This window comes from Macrobrachium nipponense, chromosome 19, assembly GCF_015104395.2.
Source record: "Macrobrachium nipponense isolate FS-2020 chromosome 19, ASM1510439v2, whole genome shotgun sequence".
Taxonomy (NCBI): domain Eukaryota; kingdom Metazoa; phylum Arthropoda; class Malacostraca; order Decapoda; family Palaemonidae; genus Macrobrachium; species Macrobrachium nipponense.
The window spans coordinates 18,202,613-18,208,458 of NC_061088.1; positions in this window are offsets into that span (position 1 = coordinate 18,202,613).

Consider the following 5,846-nt stretch of genomic DNA (forward strand, 5'->3'; position numbering starts at 1 on the left):
ATTTTTTGTGATATACATGCAAATATTTCATAAATGAAAAAGCTAGGGCCATGTGTTATTTTTTGTTGTACTTTACATGAACTTGCACACATTTTCATATACAGAACTCTATATAATGGCTAATATGAAACGGTGCAAATATTACGACAGTGTGACTCAAGCATTTCGGAGATTTGCCGCCGAGATTCCGCGCACGGAGAAAAGAAAAGTTTTTTTTTCAAAAATTCACCATAAATCGAATATTGTGCTAGAGACTAGTAGAGGAAAAGACCCAATATAGACTCCACTTTTCTACCCCCCTCCCCCTCCTGATTGGCTCATGTACGTACGTGAGGCCTAAAAAGGGGCGGGGCAACCCCCAAAACCCCCCAAAAGGGGCGTGGCCACCCCGACCCCATATAGACTCCACTTGTCTGGGGGGTGTGGCCACACTGACCCCATATAGACTCCACTTGTCTGGGGGGCGTGGCCACCCCTGACCCCAAATTGACTCCATTTGTATTATAAGCTCATGTACGTACATGAGCTCATAATTGACTCCATATGTATGATAAGTTCATGTACGTACATGAGCTCATAATTGACTCCATTTGTCTTACAAGCTCATATACGTACATGAGCTCATATTAGGGGGGCGTGGCCTCCCCTAACCCCAAATCGACTCCACTTTTCTACCCCTGTGACGTCACATAACTCTAAGGGGAATAAAACCATCCTTCAACCCTCCACTATTCTGGGGGGCGTGGCCACCCCTGACCCCAAATTGACTCCATTTGTCTTACAAGCTCATGTACGTACATGAGCTCATATTAGGGGGGCGTGGCATCCCCTAACCCCAAATCGACTCCACTTTTCTACCCCTGTGACGCCACATAACTATAAGGGAATAAAACCATCCTTTCAACCCTCCACTATTCTGGGGGGCGTGGCCACCCCTGACCCCAAATTGACTCCATTTGTATTATAAGCTCATGTACGTACATGAGCTCATAATTGACTTCTTTCAACCCCTGACCCCAAATTGACTCCACCTTTCCTACCCCCTGTGACGTCACGTAACTCTACGGGAATAAAAACCGACATTTCAAGCCCTCACCCCAAATTGACTCCACCTTTCCTACCCCCTGTGACGTCACGTAACTCTCCGGGAATAAAAACCAACATTTCAACCCCTCACCCCAAATTGACTCCACTATTCTAGCCCTGTGACGTCACGTAAACTCCTCTGGGAATAAATCCATTCTTTCACCCCTGACCCCAAATAGTACTCCTACCTTTCCTACCCCTGTGACGTCACGTAACTCTACAGGAATAAAAACCAAACACAATTTCAACCCCTCACCCCAAATTGACTCCACTATTCTACCACTGTGACGTTCACGTAACTCTCTGGGAATAAACCATTCTTTCAACCCCTGACCCCAAACCAAATTGACTCCACCTTTCCTACCCCCTGTTGACGTCCAACGTAACTCTACGGAATAAAAACAACATTTCTTCAACCCTCACCGAAATGACTCCACTATTCTACCACTGTGACGTCACGTAACTCTCTGGGATAAAACCCATTCTTTCAACCCCTGACCCCAAATTGACTCCACCTTTCCTACCCCCTGTGACGTCACGTAACTCTACGGGGAATAAAAACCAACATTTCAACCCCGTCACCCCAATTGGACTCCACTATTCTACCACTGTGACGTCACATAACTCTCTGGGAATAAACCAGTTCTTTCAAACCCCTTGCCCCACCCCAAATTGACTCCACCTTTTCCTACCCCTGTGCGTCACGTTAACTCTCCGGGAATAAAAACCAACATTTCAATCCCCACCCCAAATTGACTCCACTTTTCTACCCCTGTGATGTCACGTAACTCTACGGGAATAAACTTGACCCCACCCACCCGACCCCAAATAGACTCAGTTCACTGTTTTTTTTGCGACTCATGTCCCCTTTAATTGTTTTCAAAGTAACCGGGAAGTTTACCTCATCCTCCTCCTATAAAATCTCTAAATTTATATATGCACATTGCGAATATACTCTCTCTCTCTCTCTCCCTCTCCTCCCTCCCCTCCCCCGCCTCCCTCTCCCTCCCCTTCCCTCTCCCTCTCTCTCAGCCGTTACATTTTTGTTTTTATATATATATATATATATATATATATATATATATATATATATATATTATATATATATATATATATATATATTATATACGCAAGCTGCTTAATATTCAGAGTATCATGATAAAAGGATATTTGGCGACTGAACTTCATCCACATGTGATTATCTCCCCCAATAACCATATCAGAGTCAATGTTATCTGATGATGAATCACGCACACACACACACACATACACACACACACACACACACATGAAGAAACGAGACCTTATCGCCATATTTGCCCAGCTGACTTCACACCAACGTGAAATTTTATTTATCATAGAATTTGAGTCATAATCTAGGTGGCGAACACAAGGACAAAGGTACACATTTTCAATTTTGTTTTTTATTTATTATACGAGTTTTGAAAGAGGTTGAAAAATCAAATTACAGACGGAATTGTTATTTTATATTTTATAATACCAATCCTAAATACAGGGAATGAATTAATATTCCATACAAATACATACATTAGAAAAAAACTGTACAAACACGAACGCGATAATATACGCATTCGCTTTTTCAAAAACAATACTTCAACGAAACATACGGCTACTATATATTTTCTAACCTGTTCCTTCACATCACAGCCCTTAGTATATACCACAAACATCTTCTCCAGCACTTTCCCGACCGTGTATCGAAGACGACGACGTTTCATCTACACCTCAAAGCTTTTAAATTTAGCTAACAAGTTTTTCACATAACTTGCACGAGGAGGATGATGAAGCCATGGCGAGAGTTCACGTCTTGATGTGACAATCCTTCAAGAGATAATGAGCTACGAAAGACCCTCACCGCAAACCCCAGAACTCTCTATCACAATCACTGATTACAAACCAGTTGTGACGAAGCATCAAGTCTTATCATTCCCTCACGCCAAAAGGTCATTCCATACATGACTCATTTTTTATTAAATCAGTATCACGTGACTAAAACAGCTCCGCGTATCATTGTACCTAAAATGTTAATAAGCCACCCACACACTCACCATCTTGTTTTTTCGCATGTCCCGCCCTCACCTTCCCACCCCCTCCTCCTCCTCCTCCTTCCTCCTCCTCCTTCCTTTTTCCCCATATTTCGCCACGTTTCGATTTGTTTTTTAATGGCTATATTCCTTAACATCCAATCTTTAACCCCCGCCATTTCCCTTGAAATTCTCGAGCTATATCTAAAATATTATAACCTGCGAGCGGATGAGTTAAATCTCCTTCTTCATTCCATTCAACCGTGTTAGAATCTTGTAAGTGCTTAACAAAAGCCGTAACGTATGACTTTTGAGGTTTCTTTAAAAAATATTGGAATAATACCTGTTAAATCGGGATGCTCCTTTTGCGAGTCATGTCCCCTTTAATTGTTTTCAATGTAATGGGGGCGTTTACCACCTCCTCTCCCCTCCAGTCACTGCACCTACATTTTCTATAGGAGGGGAGGAGGAGGAGGAGGAGGTTCCCGTGAGCGATATAGCCGGCATAGGTGGTGTTTTTGGATATTAAGGGAGACGTGTCCGCTACTACTAACAGCTGCCGTATCCAACTTGCCAGTATCCTCCAGGCTATTAGTATCACCATCACAAACCTCTTTTCTATTCATTAACCTCTCGTAGGTAATGGCAGGGCTAACGTAAAACTCCTTCATTTTCAATTAAAAAGACTCCCTACCAAACAAACTCGCAGCAATAGGCAATAAAACCGATAGAATAGTCCCCCCTTTACGACTTTTCAGTATATTTTTCTTCTTAGATATGGACGTTGTTTTCAAGGACACAAGATGAATTTCTCGTCTACAATTTCTTAAGTGTTTAATAAACTTCTTATCTTGAGTTAGATTACCACAAAGAAAATTTCTAAAAATTTCCGAGAGAGTAGACACCAAACCACCGTTTAAGATGGGAATAACTTTACACTTCTTTCACTGGGTGATAAACCAGAGATGAATTAAATAAAGTTTTTATTTTTACGTATTAAAGGTTGCTTACGGTTCATATCCGTACTTTTATTTGAGATTCTCAACAAAACCCAGGAATTGAATTGACTCGGATAACCTTTCCAATGAACGTAATATTGAGTTTTATTATTTTTCCTCCTCCTTCCCAGAATAGTGATATCATACGTTTCTGGTAGATTTGTGCGAATTAATTCTTCACGATAAAATACACCCTTTATTTCTTCACCCACTAAATCTTCCAAGAAGTATACGACCGGATTTTGCCTTGTATCCACTTTTCGGATTTTAAAAATTTCCAGAGTATTTTGAATTGTATATCCCCTCCTAAATTGCGTTGCGACGCTCATCGCAATACGTACAACGTCTCCAACATTCAAGAGCGAAATGGCGGGAGGATTACGAGAACAGCCTTTTTATACATTACTCGAGAATTGACGTTCAATGTCATCTCTATCTGTTAATGCGTGAACCTCTTGCTGGGTGCGACCCAAACTTAACTTCTATGGGGGGGTATGATTTATAACTCTGAACAATGTCGCGCAGACGTTAATGTATTTTTAAGGTATTCTTATGTGTGAGATATCTATATATACGACCTTAATAGTCCTTATGACTCTTTCAGCTATAGAGGATTTTATTTCTCTCGAATAAACGCTATTATAATTTTAATATTTTTACTATCTAGATATTCTCTGACGTGTTTGTTATAATATTCCCTACCCTCATCGCTATTCAAACGTGAAATTCCCAAAAATTCGGTAGATTCGATAACCTTCATCAAAGCGCGACGCATAGTAACACCATCCTTCTTTTTCAAGGGAACATTTGTAGATATCTGGAAAACACGTAACAATAAAGACTAGCAAATATTTAACCCTTATTATACCGAGCTAATTTGGACATATCAGCTAAAATCGTGCTCGCTATTACTCTCGGTTTTAGGTTGACATTGAGGTTTTCTTCTGGGGGAATTTTTTTTCGAGTGACTTTATGCAGTGTGTAAGACTTTTGTCCACGTAAGAATTCTTTAACATTTTCACGAGTAATTTGGCTGATTTCAGATTTTTTTCGCTACTCTGATAAAGAGTCCACCCCGCTGAAAACTACCCACACCCCGTGCATCTCCGTACAAAGTTTTTAGCAGTTTTTAATTCCGTTCTTTTATCAAATTGGTAAGCTATTTGATATTCCGTTTCACCCAGATATTAGTTCGGAGCTTGTAAACACTTCATGTGTGACGGAGCGAAGTCTACTAACAAATAACCGTAGCGGTTACGTTGATAGGGTCCTTTTTATTATATGTCCAAAAGGCTGAAGCTTTTTGACTCGGCCAAATAACTGCCGACCTAAAGTTTCAATTTGACTAAATCACGATTTTTCATTAGAATATAATGTGAGCATTCATGCTTATACTTCTACTAAACTTTCCCGAATGAAACATATTCTGCGTTATGAATATAACTGAATAGATGAATGACGTCCCCGCTGTGAAGGCGTTAGTCACAAATTTATTATCACTGGCCTCGAGAAAGCAATCATTGAGTATGAATAATAGACCTTTATTAACCTCCGTCTCCCCCTTTTCAGCGTAATCAAAGGGATTTAAAATTTCTTTGGATACTTTAAATTTGGGACCTATTGAGGGATGCGTTTCGAGGGGGTGTTCAGATACCCCGCAATATAAAATGTATTGGAAACGCGTTTCATAGAGTTCAATGATTTTTTGACATAGGAC